General features: G+C 38.1%; 1 protein-coding gene across 9 annotated transcripts in view; it reads right to left on the reverse strand.

Annotated features, from left to right (window-relative positions):
• The window catches only part of CCDC158 (coiled-coil domain containing 158), a 142,958-nt gene extending 118,325 nt beyond the window's left edge, over positions 1-24,633 (reverse strand). For 7 of the 9 annotated variants that reach the window (XM_037830031.1, XM_037830030.1, XM_037830032.1 and 4 more), the window contains exons 1-2: positions 23,886-24,127; positions 13,978-14,020 (exon numbers count right to left, since the gene is read on the reverse strand). The gene's annotated coding sequence lies outside the window, so the exon portion shown is untranslated. Of the gene's footprint in view, positions 1-13,977; positions 14,021-23,885; positions 24,128-24,461; positions 24,489-24,622 lie in introns of those variants that run through there. The other 2 variants (XM_037830024.1, XM_037830025.1) reach the window with 2 other exon arrangements.
• Between the last annotated feature and the right edge of the window lie 728 nt (positions 24,634-25,361).

Below are 25,361 nucleotides of genomic sequence, written 5' to 3' on the forward strand. Positions count from 1 at the left end.
AGAAGTAAAACTGTCATTATTTGCAGATGATATGATCTTATATTTGAAAAACAATGAGAAATTGATGACACAGCTACCTGAGCTAATAAGCAAATTCACCAAAGGGCTGGGATACAAGATTAATGCATATAAGGTCTGTAATATTCCTATACTCTAGAAATGACCTAATGGTACAGTCAAGAAAAAGATTCCATTCACAATAGCAACTAAAAAATTAATTACCTAGGAATAAACTTAACCAAGGATGTCAAAGACCTATACACAGAAAATTACATAACTTTAGTAAAAGAAATAAAAGGTGACCTAAAGTGATGGAAAGATATTCTGTGTCACAGATAGGAAAGTTAAACATTGTTAAGATGTCAATCCTACTCAAACTGATCTACAGATTCAATGCAATTCCAATCAAAATTCAAATAACCTACTTTGCAGACTTGGAAAAGCTAGTTATCAAATTTATTTGGAAGGGAAAGGGGTCTTGAATTGCTAAAAACATTCTGAAAAAGAAAAACAAAGTGGAGGACTTATACTTCCTGACTTTGAAGCCTACTATAAAGCCAGAGTAGTCAAAACAGCATGATATTGGCACAAAGATAGACATACTGATCAATGGAATTGAATTGAGAATTTGGAAATAGACCCCCAGATCTATGGTCGACTGATTTTTGATAATGCCCCCAAATCCGCTGAACTGGGACAAAACAGTTTCTTCAACAAATAGGGCTGGGAGAACCGGATATCCATAACCAAAAGAATGAAAGAGGACCCCTACTTTACACTCTATACAAATTAACTCAAAATGGATCAAAGGCCTCAATATAAGAGACAATACCATAAAACTCCTAGAAGATAATGTAGTGAAACATCTCCAAGACCTAGTATTAGGTCGCTTCTTAGACCTTACACCCAAACACAAGCAACAGAAGAAAAAACAGATAAATGGGAACTCCTCAAAGTCAAAAGCTTCTGTACCTCAAAAGGAATTTGTCAAAAAGATGAAGAGGCAGCCAACTCAATGAGAGAAAATATTTGGAAACCATATATCTGATTAAGAGAGTGACATCTTGCATATATATAGAAATCCTACAACTCAATGACAATAGTACAAACAGCCCAATTATAAAATGGGCAAAAGATATGAAAAAACATTTCTCCGAAAAGGAAATACAAATGGCAAGAAACACATGAAAAAATATTAATCTCCACTAGTTGTGCTGGTTTGGATGTATTGTGTCCCCCGAAATGCCATGTTCTTTGATGGAATCTTGTGGGGGCAGACATATTAGGGTTGAATAGGTTGGCATCCTTTAACTGAGTGTTTCCATAGAGACGTGACTCAATCAACTGTGGGTGAGACCTTTGATTAGATAATTTCCATGGAGGTGTTACACCACCCATTCAGTTGGGTCTTAATTGAATCACTGGAGTCCTATAAAAGTGTTCACAGACAGAAGGAGGTGCTACAGCCAAGAGAGACACTTTGAAGAACACACAGGGGCTGAGAGTGTAGCTGGAACACAACCTGGATCAGCAGACGTCAGCCATGTGCCTTCCCAGCTAATCAAGGTTTTCCAGATTCCATTGGCCTTCCTTTGGTGAAAGAATACTAGTGTTGATGCCTTCATTTGGATATTTTCATGACCTTCAGGCTACAGCTTTCTAACCAAATAACCCCCCTTTATAAAAGCCAATCCATTTCTGATATTTTGCAAAATGGCAGCATTAGCAAACCAGAACACTAGTTATTGGGGAGATGCAAATCAAGACCACAATGAGATTTTATCTCACACCAGTAAGAATGGCTGCCATTAAACAAACAGGAAACTACAAATGCTGGACAGGATGTGAAGAAAATGGAACTGTTATTCATTGCTGGTGGTGCTGTATAATGGTACAGACACTCTGGAAGACAGTTTGGCGGTTCCTCAGAAAACCAGATATTGAGTTACCCTATTATCCAGCAATTTCACTTCTTGGTATATACCTAGAAGATCTGAAAGCAGTGACACGAACAGATATTTGCACACTGATGTTCATGGTGGCATTGTTCACAATTGCCAAGAGATGGAAACAATTCAAATGTCCTTCTGCAGATGAGTGGATAAACAAAATGTGTGTATGCACGCACGCACACACACACAATATGGAATATTACACAACAGTAAGAAGGAACAAGGTTGTGAAATATATGACAACATGGATTGAACTTTGAAGACATAATGCTGAGTGAAATAAGCCAGACACAAAAGGAGAGATACTGTATGTTATCACTAATGTGAACTCCATGAAAAACGTAAAAATAAGTGTCTTATAATGCATAAAAGGGGGACTTAGAGATAGACAGAAGCTAGTGAAGGGGAAATGATAATCTAATACATACAGATATGCTAATGAGGATGATCTCAATGGTATGGGATGGTCAGGTGTGACTAGGGTTCATTAATGGGATTATAAGTATCGGTGACACATTTAAGACGAATATGTTCATAAATGGTTGTTTAAAGGCAAGTAACACACAGAGGAGCACCACAAACCTAAATAAGTATTAGCATGATTTACTTATAAGGTATGGAACTGGTGCAGAGGGTTAACAATAGAGTGGTATATGGAAAAACTACCCATTACATATTAAAGACTATTTTTAATAGGAATATCTTACCAACACTACACTAATACTAGGAATGAATAATTAGCAGCTGATAAGAGCTCTGGGATGTTTTATTTTATGATAATTATTTAAAGTTGAGAGAGATGAGGATTGTATAACTAAGTGAAGATAATGTAAAAACGGACCATTTAGCTTAGGATAGAATATATATTAAGTGAAATTAGGAACACACTACTTAATAAATCAAACCCTTGACTTGAGGCTTGCTCTTGTGAAACAGGATTGTAAATGGGAGGTTGATCCCTTCTATAATTATGCCTAAGAGGCACCTCCAGGTAACCTCTTTTGTTGCGCAGATGTGGCCTTTCTCTCTCTAAGCCCAACTTAGCATATAAGCTCATTAACCTCCCCTCAATGAGGGACATGACTCCCAGGGGAATGAATCTTCCTGGCAAAGTGGGACATGACTCCCAGGAGAGCCTGGCCTTGGCAGTGAGGGATTGAAAATGCCTACCTGAACAAAAGCAGGAAAAAAGAAAGGTAACAAGCTGAGGTCGCAGTGCCTGAGAGACCCCAATTAGAGTTGAGAGGCTATCCTGGAGGTTTCTTTTATGCACGCTCCAGCCAAACATCCCAAATGGACGCAGTATTCCATGCCCTTACCAAAAGTAGTCCCCAAACACCTAGGTCCCTACCTGAGATTCTATAACAGACTCATTCATTAAGTTTTGTTGTTCAGAAACTGAAATCCACCAGAGTGTTTCTATGCCAGATAAGTCCTAAAACCCAGAGGCAACGGCCTCTTTAAGTACAATAACCAGATGTCGATACTCCCTTTCAATATGAACAAGCTAGGGTGCTCCCTGCCTAGACACCCCTGAAGATGGAGAAAAAGATTAAGTAAAAGGAAGGGGTAGCAACAAACAAGATAAGATTCAAAAAGGTGTATGAACACTGAAACTTCATATGAACATATTACCTGTTTTTTGATGCTGGGGTGTTAGAATAGCTGGAAGGAGGTAAATCACATGGTGGAACTGTAACCTATAATATAATTTGAAATTTGCTCCATAGCTACCCGTTGAATTAAGCTTTGAAAGTCTTTACCTTTCTGTATATACCCTATATTGCATATTAAGGAAAGAATTGAAACTGTGGATCTGTAACCCATAACAATTTTTGAAATTACCTATATAACTGCTTGTTGAGCTGTACATTGAAAGTTAATACCTTTCTGTATGTATGTTTTATTTTACAATAAGGGAAACAGCTGAAGTTGTAGAACTGTGACCCATAATATTCTTCGAAATTTGCTAACTATTGTTAAAGCATACATTGAAATTATCACTGTTATGTATATATGTTGAAGTCCACAATAAAAAAATGCATTAAAAAAATAAAGGCATCAAGGAATCATGCTAAAAACAGGACACAAGAGAGAATAGATTGTAATGAAAACTTACTAACAGCATTTGAGAAAATCAAGAAGACAACCAAGAGAATGAAAATGAAATAAAGAAGTAAAAAGGTTGAGAGAGGAAGTGATGGAAATGGAGGCCAGGCAAAGTATGTAGAAAATAATTGGTTTCCTTGAAAAGAAACTGGTGTTTCTGAAGAAAAAAATTCAAAACAATGAAACAGAACCATTATTTAAAATTATAATCCAAGAAAACTTTCTAGAAATAAAGGCCAGAATCTACACATTTTCCATACCAGGGAAAACTGACCCAGAGTGATCAACTCTGAGACATATCCTAGTAAAACAATTAAGACTTCAAAGATTATGAAAATAATCCTCAGGACTGTCAGGCAAAAAAGATGAAATAACTTACCAAAACAAAAGGATTAGACTGACATCAGATTATTCAAAAACAACATACAAAGCAAGGCAACAGTAGAGAGACATTTTCAAAAATCTGTAAGGAAAGAAAGTACTAGCCAAGATCTTAAAAGGTTCAAAGCCACAGAAAAACTGTTTTGAATGTGTCAGAACATTGTACACATGTGGTCCTCCTAAGGAGTCTACCAGAGGATGAGCTTCCCCCAACCAAAAGATGACTGGGCAAATGCAGTGTCAAAGTGCTAAAAACTGGTGATGAGCTTTCAGTGTTTCTGTAGGTTTTAAATTTTTCAAAATAAAATTAAGAAAAAAGGTAAAAGACAAACACTTTTAAAAAGATGACTGGTAAAACTTTGCCAAAGGTCTGCCAATGAACATTTAAGTATTAAATTGTAGCACTCAGACTAAAACAAAAGTGGGGAAATGGCAATGAAGAGTGATATATAAATATTGCATGTTGTGACAATGTAGAAAGAATGTTAATAAAAAGGAAGGAAAAGGTAGAGAAAAGGAGGAAAGTAAAACAAGACCACTGGCCATAACAGGTGGCAGGCAAAGGATGACATTTAAAACCAATAAAAAGCAAAAGGTTAAGTAGGAAAAAAGGGGTTTATAGGTGCACTATATAAAGTATTAACACAAAGGTAACCACTAGAATAAAAACACAAATCTTTCTAAATGCCAAAGGAACTTTACAGGAAAAAATAAGGAAGACACATCATATAAAGGAAACCAGTACATACAACATAATAATAAAGTAATTACACCACAAGATATATGACAGAATCAACACCAAACACAACAGCCACATCAATAAATGTGAAGGGGCTTAACTTGCCTATTTAAAGCAAAAGATTTTCAAATTGGCTCATTAAAAAAAAAAACCTCAACTCTATGCTGTATAAAAGAGGCACAGGTAAAATGCTGTGATTCAAAAAGGCTAAAAATAAAGGGAAGGGAGATCCAAGATGGCAGCATAGAGAGGAGTGGAAGCTAAGTAGTCCCCTGGAACAACTAAAAACAAACCAGAAACAACTAGTAAATAATCCAGAATAACTGCAGGGGGACAAACGTGACCGTCCACTCATCATACACTAACCTGAATTGGGAGGATTGCCCAAGATCACAGCATAAAATCTGTAAGTAAAAACTGTGGATCCATATCGGGAGACCCCTCCCCCACAGCCCGAGCTATGAAGCCTCGTGGTGCCAGAGAGAAGCTCTCTCCCAGCAAGCGAATATAGCTCAGCTGAGCTCCAACTGGGGTTTTAAGTAGCGAGTGTGAACTGCTCACTACGAGGTACGAATCCCCAATAAGTAGACAGAGGCTTTGGGTGTCGACTGACCCTGGAGAGCTGGAGGGTGGCCTCGGACTAGCTCTGTTCCTTTTTCGACTCAGTGGAGAAAGCCTCGGCCATTTTCAGTTCCCAGTTCTGTGACCCAGACAGGGGTGTGGCACAGGCAGAGAGAGATCATTGAAATGCTAATGACCTCCCCCTAAGGCGTCTATCTTCTCTAAGAGGAAAGGGGTGGGGCCCAGCTCTACTACCTGCCTTTCATTCAGAACTTATACCAGTCAAGAATTATAGGCTAATCTTTGCATCATGCAGAGACCGCTCCTGCACGGCCCGGCAGCCCAGGGCTTCCCTTGAGGGATGATGCGCACTAGTGATGTAGCATAGCCTTCCCTCAGCAGAGGTCCTGGAAGATCACAGCTGAGAAGGGGGGCCCACTCAGAAAACCCAGGGACGCTACGTCAATGCCAGTGGTTTGTCAGTCAGCGACAGAGAAAATCTGGGGCACAACTGAAATGAAGGCTTAGACTCTTGCAACAGCCTTGAATCTCTGGAAACACCTGGGAGGTTTGAATATTAAAGCTGCCCTACCTGCCTAACCACCCAGACACACACCCCACATTCAGGGCGGACAGCTCCAACAACAAACTGAGTTCACCAACTGAACCCCACAAAAATCATTTCCCCACACACCACAGAGACAAAGTTGGGGAGAACTGACTTGAGGGGTATAGGTGACTCGCAGATGCCATCTGCTGGTTAGTTGGAGAAAGTGTATGCCACCAACTTGTATTTCTCAAAAATTAGATTGGTATTTTTTTTTTTTTTACAACTTGAAAGAACCCTATCAAGCAAATCAAATGCCAAGAGGCCAAAAACAATAGAAAATCTTAATGCATATGATAAAACCAGATGACATGGAGAACCCGATCCCAAACACCCAAATCAAAATATCAGAAGAGACACAGTACTTGGCACAATTAATCAAACAATTACAATCAAGGAATGAAAACATGGCACAGGATATAAAAGACATGAAGAAGACCATGGAGCAGGATAAAAGGGACATAAAGAAGACCCTAGAAGAGCATAAAGAAGAAATTGCAAAATTAAATTAAAAAATAGAAGATCTTATGGAAATAAAAGAAATTTTTGGCCAAATTAAAAAGACTCTAGATACTCTTAATACAAGATTAGAGGAGGCTGAACAACAACTCAGTGTCCTAGAGGTCCACAGAACAGAAAATGAAAGAACAAAAGAAAGGAGAAAAAAATCGAAAAAATGGAAAAGGATCTCAGGGATACGACAGACAAAATAAAACGTCCAAATTTAAGATTCATTGGTGTCCCAGAAGGGGAAGAGAAGGGCAAAGGTATAGAAAGAGTATTCAAAGAAATTGTTGGGGAAAAATTCCCAAACCTTCTACACAATATAAATACACAAAGCATAAATGCCCAGCAAACTCCAAATAGAATAAATCCAAATAAACCCACTCCAAGACATATTCTGATCAGACTGTCAAATACTGAAGAGAAGGAGCAAGTTCTGAAAGCAGCAAGAGAAAAGCAATTCACCACATACAAAGGAAATAACATAAGACTAAGTTGTGACTACTCAGCAGCCACCATGGAGGCGAGAAGGCAGTGGCATGGCATATTTAAAACTCTGAGAGAGAAAAATTTCCAACCAAGAATACTTTATCCAGCAAAACTCTCCTTCAAATTTGAGGGAGAGCTTAAATTTTTCACAGACAAACAAATGCTGAGAGTCTGCCAAGAAAAGACCTGCCCTACTTCAGATACTTCCCTGACAAAGAAACAAAGAAAGGAGAAAGAGATATAGAGAATTTTAACAGACATATATAGAACCCATTACATCCCAAATCACCAGGACACACATTTTTCTCTAGTGATCACGGATCTTTCTTCAGAATGGATCATATGCTGGGACATAAAGCAAGCCTCAATAAATTAAAAAAACAAAAAAACAAAAACAAAAAAACAATTGAACATATTCAAAGCACAATCTCTGACCACAATGGAATACAAATAGAAGTAATAAATTTTGAATTGTAACTCCACTATTTACTTCCTACATGATATAAAATACACAAACTCTAATGACAAATCAGTGGTTTTGAACTCAATGTAAAATACGTAATTTTTGACAAGAACTATACAAAGGTGAGGGAATGGAGGAGTAAAGGTACTTAGTTTATGTGTCCTATTGAAATTAAGTTGATATCAAAGAAAAACAAGATTGTTATGGATTTAAGATGAAAACTAGAGTATGAGAAGGGGCAATGGGGAGTTAAGAAATGAGTGTAGCATTGCTATTTGGGGTGAAGGGAAATTTCTAGTAATGGATGTGGGAAGGTGATAGCATTACAACATTCTAAATGTGATTAATCCCACTAATGGAATGCTAGGGAGGGGGTGGAATGGAAAGATTTAGGCTGTATATGTTTCCACAATTGAGAAAAAAAAAGACAGTCTAAATAGATGACAATTGACTGCCAAGGACGACCCTGGATGGGATCTGAGGATGGAGGACAGGAGGCTCAAAGGGACACAGTTGAGACATAAGGAAAAGGAAATATAGAATGTAAGCTTTGTATCATTGTTGAATCTCTTGTACTTCTTAGCTGCATTTAATGGGATTGCATAAAAGAATGTGCTTATTCATGGGAATTGTATATGTGAATTATAGTGTTTGTTTAAGGATGTGTGCAGCTAGCTCTCATATGTTCAGAAGACAGAGCAATAGATGATGGATGATAGACAGGGAGAGAGGGAGAGAAGGAGGGAGGGAGGGAGGGAAAGAAATAGCAGTGTGACAACATGTTAAAGTTAGTGGATCGGGGTGTGGGGGGGTCAGGGAATGCTGGAGTTCTGTGTATGGGGTTTGTATTGCTTTTGCAACTGTTCCTATAACTTTGAATTTATTTCAAAATAAAATGTAAAAAATAAAATAAAATAAAATGCAAAAATAAATAAATAAATAAATAAAGGGAAGGACAAAGATTTAACATGCAAATGAAAACAATAAGAAAACAGGTTTAAAATCCTGATACCAAAGTAGATATCCAGTCAAAAAGAATTAAATAAGACAAAGGATACTTTAAATTAAAAGCCACAATCCTGGGAAAAGGATTTCTCCAAAGAAGATATACAATGGCCAATAAACACATGGAAAGATACGCAACATCATTAACCATTACGGAAATTCAAATTAAATCCACAATGAGATACCACGTCATACCCACAAGGATTGTTATTACTATAAAAAAAAAAAAAAAAAAGGGAAACAAGTGTTGGAGAGAATGCAGAGAAATTGGAATTCTAGTGCATTGTTGGTGGGAATATAAAATGGTGCAGCCACCGTGGAAAGCAATAAGGGGGTTCCTTGAAAAGTTAAATATAGAATTACCATTTGACCCAGCAATCCCACTTCTAGGTAGATATCTAAAGAAAGTGAAAACTGGGTCGCAAACAGATACTCGTACACGAAAGTTTACAGCAGCATTATTCACAAAGGTCAAAAGCTTGAAACAACCCAAATGTCCATCAACAAATGAACGGATAAATAAAATGTGGTACATACACACAATGGAATATTATTTGGCCATAAGAAAAATGAAGTTATTAGACACGCTGCAACATGGACAAAATCTGAAAAACGTTTTGTTCAACGAAACAAGCAAGACACATAAGAACAAAAACTGTATGACATCACTTATAAGAGATTACTCTGAATAGAAAATTTGCAGAGATAGGAGAGCAGATTAGTTTTCCAGTAGAGAAGGAATGGGGGGGGGGAGGGGAAGGGGGAGTGTTTATTTGCAAAAATATAAATTAAAATTTTAAAAAAGTGGTGTTGGCATAGAAAATGGCTTTTATGATAAGAATCTGAAAATTTGGGGTCATAATACTGAATTCATAGAGTTTTTTTTAGGGACATAGACATAATATATTTTTCAATCTAGTACATTATAGGTGTTACATAAAAACATATACATTATAATTACTGTCATTACTGTTTTTTAATATCTCTCTTTTTAACAAGCAAAGGCGGAAGTTATGGCCTTATTCTTTTGTTCCCACAGAAAAGGTCAATGTTGAAGGCATAAATATTATAAGGAAGTATTTCTTAAGGTGAAAACGAGCAGTAGAAATTGCCTTAAACATGAAATAGATGAAAAGAGGACAGAATTTGGTAGCAAACTTTGATTCTTGATAAATCTTAAACTATCACATCTGGAGGAAAAAAAAACAACCACAATCCACAATAAAATATAATAGTTCTAACTATCCAAATAACATAGCAACCACTTGTATAAAACAAAAATTACAGGAGAAACAAACAGTAATAATGAGAGACTTTAACACACTACTTACTGTAAGTACGAGACAGGTCAAGTGGACAAAAAATAAGTAAAGATACATCAGATTTGATGAAATAATCACTAATTAACACTTTTGGATATATGTATCTAACATTACACTTTGATGATAGAGAATATACCTTATCTCAAACACACAGCAATCAAATTAATGAATAAAATCCTAGTTGAAAAAAATGTAGGTGAGGACAAAGTGAGGGAAAAAAAGAGAATCACATATAATACACCACTTATTATTTATACATTAAATAAAAGGATTATAAGCATACTAGTGAAAAAACTAGAAAACAACCTGTGAGCGAAAAAGAATTTTTACTTAACAGAATTCCTTTTTATTTCACTCACAGTTTCTTTCTTTTGCTGAGGTGCCATCTGTCAAAACCACAATTAGATAAATTCTACCTTAATACGTTTCATGCTATCATTTTTAGGAAATGAGTAGTAGATAGGGAGACATTCCAAAAAGAATGATAATAAATGGAATGTTAGTCAAGATTGCTAAGCAATTTAGGGGTTCTAAATAAAAGAGATTGCCATTTGAAGGGGAAAAAAGACCTCATTTAAGGAAGTTTCATCATGAATGTTTGTTGTATAGTTGACTTATGCACTAAAATGATGCACTTTGGGATTCTTCAGGATGATGAAGGGCACTAAACAAATTCCAAGTACTGAGAAATGTTATTATCATAAATTACAGATAAGCCAAAAGCATGAAGGAATGAGGAACACAGGAGGAATCAATCCCAGTACAAGGAAATTATACAGTACTCCACTCTGCTTGACAACCAAAAACTCTGATATCAAGGAAGAAACAGAAGTTAAGAGCAAGATAAGCAGAATTGGATCTAGGAGTTGGAAAAGACAGAAAAGAAAAAGGAAAATGTTTGACGTTAGAATATTCTGATATGGAAACTACATTTGTTTACTTTGATTCAGGATGATGACTGTAATAAACTCATTACTTTAGTATCCATTGATTAATAATATAGGCCATTGGAGAGAGGCAGTCCTTCTGAGAGATTTTTTTTTTCCGAAAATTAAGATTTGAAAGAAGACAACTTAGCCCTCCCCACTACATAGGATCTGACACTCAGGGGAGTGAATCTCCCTGGCAACGTGGAATATGACTCCCAGGGAGGAATCTAGACCCAGCATCGTGGGATGGAGAACATCTTCTTGACCAAAAGGGGGTTGTGAAAGGAAATGAAATAAGTTTCAGTGGCTGAGAGATTCCAAAAGCAGCCGAGAGGTCACTCCGGTGGGCACTCTTATGCACAATATAGACAACCCTATTTAAATTCTAATGAATTGGAATAGCTAGCAGTAAATATCTGAAACTATCAAACTACAACCCAGAATCCATGAATCTCGAAAATGATTGTATAAAAATGTAGCTTATGAGGGGTGACAATGTGATTGGGAAAGCCATATGGACCACAATCCCCTTTGTCCAGTGTATGGATGAATGAGTACAAAAATGGGGGCAAAAAAAAAAGGCACCCAGTGTTCTTTTCTACTTTAATTGTTCTTTTTCACTTTAATTTTTATTCTTATTATTTTTGTGTGTCTGGTAATGAAAGTGTTCAAAAATTAATTTTGGTGATGAACGCACAACTATATAATGCTACTGTGAACTGAATGTATGCTTTGTATGACTGCATGGTATGTGAATATACCTCAATAAAAATGACTTAAAGAAAAAAAAGAACCTTTAAAAAAAAAGAAAGCAACTTAGGCTTATTCACTTGATTTTTAAAACAATCATTTATTTGTAAAGAGGATATTTAGTACCCGTATTTGCCAGTGCTGACAATTATTTTATGTACCTTACAGTAATAAATCTACATATAAAAAAATTTGTTATTCACAATCTCACTAGTTCAGATTGACCATATCCTCAATTTGGTCAAATCATTCAGTTTCTCTCTTCTTTCATGACACTGTAAGTACTAAAATATTATTCCCATTTTCATGCATAAAGCTTATTAAATTATTAAGGATTTCTGGGAAAAAAAAGGCTTTTTGCCTCTAAGTCATGAAATTGTTACAACTCTGCATTTTGTTGATTTGATAGGGATCATAACATCAACTTACTTGTATTTGTTTTAAATCTCTGAGTAAAGATGAGATCTTGGCCTCTTCTAGTATATCTGAGGTTTATTATGAACAACTTCTGCCAGATTTAAAATTATTAACAGGTTTATATTTAAAGGAATCTGAAATTCCTGACAAATAATTAATAGCTAGGTAAATATGCTATTCTGGATATTTGATTGGAATGTTGCAGAAAAGACTGGAAACCACAGACCACAAAGAGAGGACATTTGGAAGAAAACAGTTCACATGTTTTAGCTTCTGTTATAAAGTTAAGCTAAAAGTTCTTAGAAGTATTTCCTGGCTCCCTGTCTCTTCTCCTTGGTTTCCACAAGGACATGGTGGATGTGAGCCTGTACTTTCCTGAAGTGAACAGTCCTCAAGTTGATTTCTTTCCTTATAGCTGCTACTTGAAGTGGACATCCCTTGTGATCATGACAGAATGAATGACTGAGCTTCTTTGTCTCCACAGTAAGTTGATTGAGAATCTACACTCTACTTTGGCTGGGTATAGATTACTTATAATGCATGTTATATTTAGATTCTAGATTCATCAATTAATGACTCAAGCCCCTAGGATGCTGAACCATCTTGCCTTCCACAGAAAACTGAGACTGGGGATTTTATAGGACTGATCCTATAAAGTATACTTTCCTTGGGAAATTTTGAGGCATCCCAGGATTGATTCAAATACAACATACCTAAGCTGGAACACTCTCAGAAACACAAGGAGAATAATTAATATCAAACATCATTTTACTGCCCAAGTATTGTTTATTGCTTATTAACTTCATATCATTCTTAGTATCTGCTTTTTCAATCATATCCTTTCTCTCTAGATGCTGTCACTGATTGTTAGAGTTCAAATCCCAGCTCTATGATTTACTAGCTATGCAATCTTGGGAACAATATTTAATCTCTGTAAGTCTGTAAAATGGAGATAATGAGTATCTACCTCAAAATAATAAGGGTAAACTGGACACACATAGGCTGGCCTTAATATACAGTACCTGCCTCAGTCTACATGTATATAGTACCACATAACAGGATACTAATAACATGAACAACAATACTGACTTTATAATGTAACTGGCATATCCTAACTCACTTTCCCATCATTAAAAATTGGCAGTATATTTCTATTTATCTAGAAAAAAAGATAAGCAGCAATAAATGTTTCCTATAGACCCACTAACAGCAAACAAAGTGGACTTAAACTGCAGACTAAATAGGAAATATTTGTAATGTAATATAAAATTAATCTATTTAAAATCATACCTCACCAATACATAATAAAACTAGCAGGAAGGCAGTACAGAAGAGGCACACACTTAGAATCAGGAAACAGCTCTGTCATTGGTTAGCTGTAAGACCATGGACAAACCTTTTCACACCTCTGAGCCTCAATTTCCTCCTCTATTAAATGAGACTACAGTTGTGTTTTACAAACATTTTTTAAGCAGTGTAAGCCATTCTTTAAGTCTTCTGAGCCCCAGCTGCAACCCTCGTCTCTGCCCCTGAGATAACCTCTATGGAATGGCAGAAGACTCCACTGTGCATAGCTTTAAAGTCACAGAGATAAATCCCTTGAAGCTTTTATATTTAAGATACTCCAGTCTAGGCATTCAGCAAATTCAAGCCTTCAGATTTTTAAAAATAAATTAATGCCCTAGTATATCAGTTATGTATGTTCAAAATTTCTAAATACATAGTAATTCAAAGTAAAATAAGAGCTACCTTAATTTCTGGATATTCTTATTTTCACTTATTCTAGTAACACCTGAAAAAAAAAAAAACAAAATATTTTTAAATGGTTTATTAATATATCATCACTACCTGAAATTTATTTTCAAAAAGTTCAATTGTAAGTTCATTCTCAATAATTAAGATCATAACTACACCTAAAACACACAAATACATACATAACAACAACAACAAAACTCCTTTAAAAAGTCTTCCCTTTGGGCTTATCTTTTATATGAAAATATATTTTAATTTATAGCTATGGCACTTATCTAGGCTATGTTCATACAACAAAACATACTAAATTATATGCTCCCCTTTGGCCCAGTGCTAATTTTGTTGCTACATATCTTATTGGCATTATCAAAATAACTCAGCAAGACTGTGGTGATAAATGTACAACTATATGATGATACCATGAACAACTGACCGTACACTATGGATAATTGTATAGTATGTGAACATATCTCTATACAATTATAGGAAAAAATATAATGGGGTAAAAGTGCTGGAGAAAATGTGGAGAGAGGGATGTACCTATTTACTGTTGATGAAGAGGCAGAATGGTGTAGCCTTTCTGGAGGTCACTGAGGTGGCTCCACAAGAAGCTAGGTATGTGGGTTCATAAGGTCCTGCAACCTCATTATGGGTTATGTACTTGGAAGATCTGAGAGAAGAGACATGAATAGACATTTGCACACTGGTGTTTATGGAGGCAGTATTCATGATTTGCAATAGGCAGAGGCGGCCTAAGGAGACGGCTTAAAGGCTACATCGACAGGAACAGAATGGTGGACTGTGGTATATGCATACAATGGAATACTGAACAACTACAAGAAGGAATGAAGCTGTGAGACACCCAACAAGGTGAATGGATCCTGTAGACAGCATTTTGAGTGAAGTACGCCAGAAACACTGGGGCAAGCACTATAATGCTTCATCAATATGGATAACTACAATGTGTAGATTAAGAATTGAGTCTTAGAGCACAGCCTAACAGGGAAACGACTGTTGTGATGGTCCCTGGATTGTAAGCTCTTACAGCAGTCAAATCTGTTACTGAATTGTAACGGCTATCTCCAGACTCTGAGATGTTGATCCCTTTGTGTATGACCTGATTGGTCTCTGGGACATTGGGTGTCTGTGTGATGCCTGGGGCTCACGGCCTGGAGCTCAGCAATTATGAATGTCAGTATTAGCACATACAGCAACTGTTAAAAAAAAAAAAAAATGCTGACAGATTTGAATGGAGCAGATCTGGTTGAGACTGAGGCAAATTGGGCCAAAGGGTAAAGGTTGAAACTGGCTGTGTGTTAAAACTTCAATTTCCATGTGAGACCAAGGGAAGAGATATTTATTTGGTGTAGGATCTATATTTTCTAAACAATATAACTTCTACAGTCAGTTTGTTCAAACACCATAATCACATGGAACTTTGACTAGGAAGTGAGATATGGTAGGTCTGTAAAGGTTAGAGTAAAGTGGCAGCATGTCCCAAAGTAATTTGGGCAGAGAATAAAAATATATATTCGGTGTCCCACTGGGGAGCTGGGGGAAGATACAGAGGTGTTGGACTTCCTCACCTCGATTGTTGCTGATGTTCTCACAAACATTGGGGACTGATGGCTTGATATGCTGGGCCCTCTGCCTTGGGGCTTGTTGCTGCAAAGGAAGGGCTGAACCTGATTATGATTGTGCCTGGCAGTCTCCCCTGAGTGCCTCTTTGTTGCTCAGATGTGGCCCTCTCTCTCTAACTAATCCACCTTGGTGGGTGGTCTCGCTGGCCTCACCCCTGTGTGGGACCTGGCTCCCAGGGGTGTGGATCTCCGCGGCAAGGCGGGATGTGGCTCCTGGGGATGAGTCTGGGCCTGGCATCGTGGGATTGGGAATGTCTTCTTGACCAAGAGGGGGATGCGAAATGAAATGAAGTAAAGCTTCAGTGGCTGAGGAATTTCAGGTGGAGTCAAGGGTTTGCTCTGGTGGACATTCTTACACACTATATAGATAACACTTCTTGGGTTTTGATGTATTGGAATGGCTAGAAGTAAATACCTGGGACTGCCAGGCTCCAGCCCAGTGGCCTTGACTCTTGAGGACAATTATATGACAGTGTGGACTGCGGGGGGAGACAGTGTGGTTTTGGGGACCTTGTGGATCGCACTCCCCTTGTCCAATGTGTGGGTGGATGAGTGGAAAAGTGGGGACAAAAACTAAATGAAAAATGGGGTGGGATGGGGGGGGATGATTTGGGTGTTCTTATTTACTTTTATTTTTTATTCTTGTACTAATTCTTTCTGGTGTAGGGAAAATGTTCGGAGGTGGATTGGGGTGATGAATGCACAGCTGTGTGATGGTGCTGTGGGCGGTTGGTTGTGCACCATGGATGTTTGTGTGATGTGTGGATGTATCTCAGTGGAACCGAATTAAAAAAAAATACATTGGGGTGATGAGTGCATAACTATATGATGGCACTGTGTATTGATTTTATACCATGGATGACTGTATGGTATTTGAATACATCTCAATAAAACTGAATTTAATTAAAAAAATTATAACTCAGAAGTAAACCTATAGGTTCATGACTCCCATGTCTATATTCTCAGACATGACCTTTTGCCAGGTACAGTCCAAACTTACTTAAATAGACCAGCTTAATATCTTGTAACAACTTAAATGGCTTTTCACTGATTGGAGAGGCTTTTGGCTGTGCCACAGCTCTTGTGCTTGGTTACAGAAGTTACTGGGTGGAGGACCTTCTACCTTTTGAGCCAGAAATAGGTCTATGAATTTTAAGAAGGGAGGCTGTAGTAATAAACAAACAGGATTTGGGGAATATATCTGTGGAATTTAAGTAAGAAGTTGCCACAATAGAATAAATATGCTCTATGTGCAGAATTAGGACTAATGAACAGAAGTAAAGGGAAGCAGTTTCTGGTTAAGGGTGAAGATGAACTTTCTAATAACTAGAGCGCCTTGAATATATATGTGGTGCACTTCCTTTTGAGGTGTTTAAGCCAAGGATGCATGAGGACTTGTTGGGGTGGCTACCACCTTTGGATGTCCTTTCTTCTCAAGAGTGTTGGATTAGAAGACCCCTAAAATCTTCTCCAACTTGGACACTCTATGATTTCCTATGGAACACACTCAGCAAAAAGATGGCCAAAAATATCATGACTTCTCACAGGTGATTTTAGTTAACAGCAGAGCCAGGTGGAGACACTTTCACTGCCTCTAGCAAGTTTCACGCTATTTTTCTTTTTTAGGACTACACTATGAAAAGATAGTATCAGCCTTTGGATAATAGACAATCTAGACTTTTACCGAAAGTTCAGTGAGCAAAGGGTCTCCAAAATATCATTGTAGGACTACTATTATCACACTTAATTTCTTTAAAGTTCACTGGCTGTTTCACATCCCTGAGGTGTTTTTCTGGCTACAGCAGATGAAAGAATGAGTAGAACACAAGGAAATGCTTGATCAATTGCACCAGAACAGTACCATAATGCCCGTAACATTAGAAAAATGCAATTTTAAGAAGAATGAGCAAAGTATGTTTAAAAATGGATAAGCAGGGTGAAATACATACATTTTTTCAATTAAAACAATGCATCTCTAAAAACAAGCACAATATTCATGGATCAGAAGACTTAATATTAAGATGTCATTTCTTCCCAATATGATCTATAGATTTGATGCAATTCCAATCAAAGTCTTAGCAACTTTTTTGGTAGATATCGATAAACTGATTCTGAAATTTTGTGGAAAGGCAAAGGAACTAGAATAGCCAAAACACTTCTGAAAAGAAAAGTCAGAGGGCTCAGTTTACCAATTTCAAGACTTACTATAAAGCTCCACTAATCAAGACTGTGGTATTGGCAAAGGATAGACACATAGATCAATGGAGCAGAGTAGAGAGCCAGAAATAGATTCATACAAATATAGTTCAACTGGTTTTTGATAAAACTGCACAGACAACTCAATGGAGACAGAGTCTTTTCAACGAATGAAGCTGGAACAATCAGATGCTCATACACAAAAAAATGCAACACACACCTTATTTAAAAATTAATTTGAAAATGGATCATAGTCTTATTTAAAATATAAAACTATAAAATTCAAGGAAAAAATCTGTGTGATATTGGATTTGGCAATCAATAAAAGAAAAAAAACTGATAAATTGGACTTAATCAAAATTTTAAAATTTGGACTGAAAAGGCATTGGAAAGAATGAAAAGACAAGCCACAGGCTGAGAGAAAATATTTGCAAATCACATATCTGATAAAGGACTTGAATCCAAAATATAAAAAATAAGCAAGATGGTGGAATACCATGAACTACCAAAAATTAGGTAATTATTCTTTTAGTCTTTTAAAAAATACAGTCTGTTTAACAGCACCATAACAGCAGAAAAACTATGATTTGCTGACAAGTTCCCTTAGGGACGAATACCTGCTAGAGGTTGCAAATAGCAGAACACTTGTAACTACAGTTATTAATAAATTTTATAATAAAGAAAATTTCTGTGTCCCAAATAAAAGCAATAAAACACATTTTAAAAATTGACAAACATATTAACAAACATGCATGGTCAGAAACCTTAAACACTATTAGATTAAGGTAAACCAGAGTAATAGTTAATAAAAGAAGCACAGATTGAAACATTTCATGAAGCAGAACTAACAGAAAAGGCAAGAACTAACAGTAAATCAAACTTCTCTCTCGTCTTGGTCTTCTGGCTGCACTAAGACTTCCACCTCCACCAATGCCTCCTATAAATGGGTTTCTGTCTCTCTCACGTCTTGCCAAACACATTCTAACGATGGACAGAACCAAAGCCCTATTTCTTAGTCCTCATCCTACCTACTTCCTTGCTGTATTTAATTCTGTTGACTACCCTTCCCTCCTGAGACCTCTGCTTTTGCTACATTAGCCCTCCTGCCACTGTTTTACCCTCTAGCCTCTTTCATTGGCTCCTTTTCCCAGATGGATCTCTACAATCCAAGTTCTGTGGTCAGTTTTACATACTCTTAACAGTTTTAACTATTACCTATGAGCACATGAATCCCAAATCTATATCTGTAACTCTGCCCTTTTCCCTGTGAGGTAGAGCTGCATGGTGACAAAAGCATAGCACTTTGGAGTCAAACATACAAAGGATCAAATTTCATTCTACCACTGTGATCCTGGACAAGTTAATAAGGAGACCAGGTGTTCTGATTTGCCAAAGCTGCCAAAATGCAATATACCAGAAATGGACTGGCTTTTAACAATGGGGATTTATGAGGTTGCAAATTTACAGTTCTAAGGCCATGAAAATGTCCCAATTAAGACACCAAGCTTAAGATACCTTCTCTGAGGAAAGGCCAATGGCATCTGGGGTTCTTCTGTTATGTGGGAAGGCAGATGGCCGGAGTCTGCTGGTCCTCTCTCAGGTTTAGCTTCTGGTTTCCATAGCGTTCTCCAAAATGTCTCTGGGCTTCTGTCTTAGCTTCTCCCAGCTCCCATGGATCCTCCTTGCTTCTCCCAGGGCAAACTCTGGATTATACATCTTAGCTTCTCTCCAAACTGTCTCTCTCAGCTTCTCTCTTAGCTTCTCCCAGGCCATTTCAGTCTCTGAGCTCCCTCTCTCCATGAGCTCTCTTAAAGGACTCCAGCAAAGGATTAAGACCCACCTTGAATGGGTGGGGTTATGTCTCCACGGAAACAACCTAATCAAAAGGTCCCACCCATAACAGGTCTGCTCCCACAACTCAAAGCCTGCCCACGGCCTGCAGAGTAAGATCTGAACTAAGAATTTTTATGATCTGGCCTAACCAACTTCCCAGCTTCATCTCCTGCCACTACCCTGACATACACAGGACTCTTAGGACTCTGCTTTTACTCAGAATGTTTTTTATGTTCCCCTTTTCCTTCCTAGCAAAAACGTCTCCAGTTCAGTGTTCAGGGATGTAGAAAAAGAGGTTCAACAATATATTGCTAGTAGCAATGAGCATTGATCCAGATTTGAAAACCAAATTTCTAATAATAATGAGAAAAAACTTGCCTACGGCTCTGAAAAACTAAAATTAATGTACAGGATTATATTTGGAGGACAGACTCCCTTTACTCTTCCCACATCAAAATGGTAACCTTCAATTAAATAATTCATACATACAAAGCACTTAGGACCTTGTATTAAGCAATGGATCTGTAAATGAGCAACAAAATAAAAAAAAAAAATAGATAAACTGCACTTCATCAAAATTTAAAACTTTTGTGCATCAAAGGACATTATCAAGAAAGTGAAAAGACAATCGACAGAATTTTTTATTCGGAAAGCATGTATCTGCTAAGGGTTTAATATCCAGAATATATAAAGAACTCCTACAACTTTACAACAAAAAGACAACCCAATTAAAAAATGGACCAAGGACTTGAATAGACATTTCTCCAAAGAAAATATACAAATAGCCAATAAACACATGAAAAGATGCTCAACATCATTAGCCATTAGGGAAATGCAAATCCAAATGACATACCACTTCACACCCACTAGAATGGCTATTATTTTAAAAATGCAAAATAATAAGTGCTGACAAAGATACAGAAAAATAGGAACACTCTCTCATTGTTGGTGGGGATGCAAAATTTCCAGCTGCTCTGGAAAACGGTTTGGTGGTTCCACAAAAGCTTGAACACAGAATTACCCTACGACCTGGCAATCCCACCTCTAGGTATATACCAAAAGAATGAAAGCAGGGTCTCAAACATGTATTTGCACACAGACGTTCATAGTAACATTATTCAAAATTGCCAAAAGATGGAAACAACTGAAGTGTACATTGATAAACAAAATGTGGCATATATACACAATGGAATATTATTCTTTCATGACAAGGAATGAAGTTCTGATACATGCTACAACATGGAAGAACATTGAAGAAGTCATGTTGAGTGAAAACTGCCAGACAAAAAAGGTCAGATATTGTATGAGTTCACTTATTTGAAATGATGAGAATATGTAAATTCATAGAGACAGAAAGTAGAGTATAGGTTACCAAGGGCAAAGGAAAGGAGGGATAATGCATAATGCATAATGGGTACAGTTTCTGTTTGTGGTGATGGAAAAGTTTTGGTAACAGATGGTGGTGAGTGTAGCACAACATTGTGAGTGTGATTAATGCCACTGAATTTTATGCTTGAGAGTGGCTGAGATGGAAAATTCTGTATTGTAAATAAGTTACCAAATTAAAAGAGAAAGACTAAAGAGACAATGGCAATTAAATGCAATACATGATCTCGGAGTGGATCTAATAAAGAAGGAGAAAATGCCCAAAAGGACATTATTGGGGTAACTGAAAAAAAAATAGAATATACTCTATGCTTTATATTAATGTTAAATTTATTGTACTCCATAACTGTATTTAATTAGTTACATAAGTGAATATGCTTGTTCTTAGGAAATACACATGAAAGTATTAAGTGTTCAAGGACTATGATGTATGCAACCTACTTTCAAATGTGTAGAAAATAGGTAGGTAGATATAATACACGTGGCAAAACATTAAAAGCTTGTAAATCTGGATATTTAGGTAGAGGGCATATTGGAACTTGTATTGTTTTTGGATTATTTTTGTAACTTTCCTGTAAGGTTGAAATTATTTCAAAACAAAAATTTAATTAAAAAAAAAAGCAGACTGGCCATTCATATATACATTTTGGTGATGTACTGGGGAATAAGGGTGAGGGTGAGGGGTGTAAATTACCTGCCTGGGTCATAGATTATGAATCAATTAGACTTGAACTAATTAATCAGCTTTTTCCTGTATTGTGAGAACTCCAAAGTGTCTTCCTCTCAAGATGACTAGATGTTGCTTTTAGGCAGGTTTTAACACCCCTTAAGTGGAAACACCTCCTCATTTCTACTTTCCCCTATCTCCCGTAGAACTCAATCTCCAGGTGTCTGCAACTCTTATTTGATATGCACTTGATGGATGTCCAACAACCACTGAGCTAAGGACCAAGCCTAAGTCATTCTCTATCTTGATTCTCTTTAACCAGAGCAAATACAGTGAACTGTTAATAGGAACACAGATGAAAGTTTAAGAAATAATTGTTTTAAGTGCTAGGCTACCTCTTTCCTATGTGCCTAATTCTTTTCAGTTTTTACCCCATTCAAATCCCTTCTTTAGGATTTATAGTATTAAGAAAATGTGTAGTGGTCTCCACTACTGTCCCAGATAGCTTTAAAATATTTATCAATACAGTATCTTATGTTATTTATGAGTGCAACCATATGTATTAGTCTCCAGTGGCTGCCATAACTTATTACCACAAACTTGCTGGCTTAAAACAACAGAAATGTATTCTCACAAAGTTGTGAGGGCAAGAAGTCCAAAATCAGTCTCACAGGGCCAAAAACAAGGTGTCATCAGGGCTGTGCTCCCTCTGGAGGCCCTAAGGGAGAATCCATTCCTTGCCTCTTCCAGCTTCTGGTGGCTGCCAGTCCTCCTTGGTCTGTGGCCACATCATTTCAATATCTGCTTCTGTAGTCACATTGCCTCCTTATCTTCTCTGTGTGTATGTGTGTCTTCCCCTCTTCTGTCTGTATCAAATCTCTCTCAGCCTCTGTTTTATAAAGACACTTGTGATTGCATTTAGGACTCCCCTGGATAAGCCAGGACAATATCCCCATCTCAAGATCCCTAACTTAATTAAATATGCAAAGATCCTTTTTCCTTATATGATAAGGTTTACAGGTTCCAGGGATTAGGACCTGTTATCTTTGGGTGGCCATTTTTCAGCCTATTACATCATATAATCTGTGACCATCTACTTTGGGGCCAGGTGGTTCGTAAGAGGCCCTGTTTAATAAATGGCAGTTTTACAGTGGGTCACACTAAAAGACCAGACAACATTGAGTCCTCATTGTAAAAATACAATAGAAGAGGCTTTGAATACCTACCAAATTGTCAATACCTGTTCTCATCTTAATTGGGAAGTAACATCTATGCCAGGAAAACCATTTTCTCCTCAACACAAATAGATAACTGCATACAATTAAAAAACATTAAGTGTAGTACAGAGGTGGGGGTAGGAGTGGGGCGGATCTCCCCCATCCCTATGATTTTATGCACAGAGAAATGGTCCTGCCCTGCTGGTCTCTGGAGTAAGTAGAAGGTGCTGACCCTTTCTTCCCTGAACTAGAGCTTAGAGACAGCAAGAAGTGGTTGCTAGTCAAAAAACCCTGAGACATAGTTGACCTTACTCCTTGTCGACTTTCACTTGAACTTAAAGTACATCATCATGTACGAACAAACCTGGTACAGCCTAAATGGGGACTTTGAGCAGAATTTTGTGGGAAAGTTTGGAGACTTAAGAACTCATTTGTGTTTCTGGTTGGTACTGATAATAGGGGAAAGCTCAGACTACCAATGTCACTTACAAAGAGTTTAAGCTGAAAGTACACATGCAGAGCATTTAATCCAATCACATTTGGGATGAGAGGTTGGTTTCGTGTCCAAAGTTTGACATTCCTCTTTATGTCCACGTTTTCCCCCGTCTCTTTCTCTGCCATTACCCACACCCCCGCCCGCCACTTTCTCCCGAAAGCGCAGTAGGAACAGGAGTCCGCAGCTTGGAAGGATCCCGGTTATCCCTGCAAATCAATTACTTAGCACAGGCCTCTATGATTTTGAGGTCCCAGGTTTACAGCCAGAGCCTCCCGGAGGTTTCGCAGCCCCCAGGTGGCCCCTGAAAACAGTGGCTGTCCATTCCGGAACAGAAACTACTATTGAGCAACTGCCGTGTGCAGACCAACTACAACGCGCAGGAAGGATCCTGGAATGAACATGAGCGGCTTCCAGTCCTTGGGAGCGACCCGCCCCTCGTCTTATCGCCCAGGCCGCGCCCCATTCTGTACCTGTGACCCATCACCTCATCCTAAGACACGCGTCGCATCCCCGCGGGGGCGCCGGCGGGCCGGGCGGCCGCACCTACGTCGACCGTGCGGCGGGAGACGGGGGCGGCTCCCCACTCTCCGCCCCCAAACCCCGCGACCGCGACACCGGCTTCTCCTTGGCGGCAGCGGCGCGGGACGCAGGCACCCACCCCTACCCCGCGCCCCGGTCCTCGCGGCGCTCGGTCTCGCGCCGCCGCCTGCTACGCGCGAGCGCGGGCGGAGACCGTTGGGCCTTCATGAGGCGCGGCGGGGAGGGGGCGCCCTGCGGCAGCCGTCGCCGCGGCAACCGAGCGCCAGTCTTCCCCGCCCCCCTGCCACCCGGCCCAGGCGAGGAGAGTAGTTGCATCTAGCCAGGCATACCCCCGGATTCAAGCCTCCACTTCCTCTCTCTGTTACTCAACACCTTTCACTTTTTCTCCAGCCTCCAAACTGGTCTCCCCGCCCTATCCTTGTCTCGCACCCGAACGCTCCAGGCCGTTCTCGAAATCATCCCCCAAATGATCTTCCCAAATGCACGCTCACGCGCACATATCTTACCTGCACCCTGAGTCAAATCCAGTCTTGGCGTTGCCTGTCATGTCTTCGTCTTGCTTCATCTCCTGACAGCCCCCTCCTCAGCACCGCCCCCACCCTAAAATTCCTCTTAGAGCGTTTTAAGTTAACAGATTCACAGTTTTCGCAGTTCTGCCTTTGCTTACACTGTGTGCTGTCTGGAATGTTCTTCAAGACTCAAATGCGTTCTCAGGATAAGTGACCTTCTTGCCTCCAGAGAGTCGTTTCTTCCGTTGTTCTTCAGTTGCCCTCTGTCCTTATCTCTAACATTTGTGAGATTATATTGTGATTACACACTCAGCCCCTTAGGGCTTCCCAAATTAGTGCTCAAATGGAAGGAAGGGGAGAGGCACGAATGTAATAAATGCAACTTGTGCCGTTAATTCTATTAGCAGTTACATTACACACTCAGAAAAGCTACACATCTGGGAGAATAACTTCTTGTGTATAAGTGGTTGGAAATATTAATATATTCTAAATTATGTAATGTAGTTACATATTAATAAAAACAGTATTAAATGAAATTAAAATTGTTTTATTGTACCCATAATTTAAATTATTCCATTTCTTGTGTTGGAGGCATCTATGATAACCTATAGAAACATACATTTTAATAGGGAGTGAAGCCATAAGTATTAAATAGAAAGGTTTAAGTTTTGTGACTAGACAGAGCAATTTCTATTCATTTTGTTTTAACAAAGTTTAATCTTTTTTTTTCTACCAGAGCATGATATAGCAAGAAAATATTTTAGTTCTTAATATATGATTCTTATTGGTGTCTCATATTTGTGTTTGCACTCTGGACCCTAAGACCAGGAAAAGTTTTTTTTCTTTTCTTCTATTTTTTTTTTTTTTTTTTTTTGAAGTCTTTAGTTAAAAGAATTT

The sequence above is a fragment of the Choloepus didactylus genome, chromosome 3, assembly GCF_015220235.1.
Source record: "Choloepus didactylus isolate mChoDid1 chromosome 3, mChoDid1.pri, whole genome shotgun sequence".
In the NCBI taxonomy this organism is placed as follows: domain Eukaryota; kingdom Metazoa; phylum Chordata; class Mammalia; order Pilosa; family Megalonychidae; genus Choloepus; species Choloepus didactylus.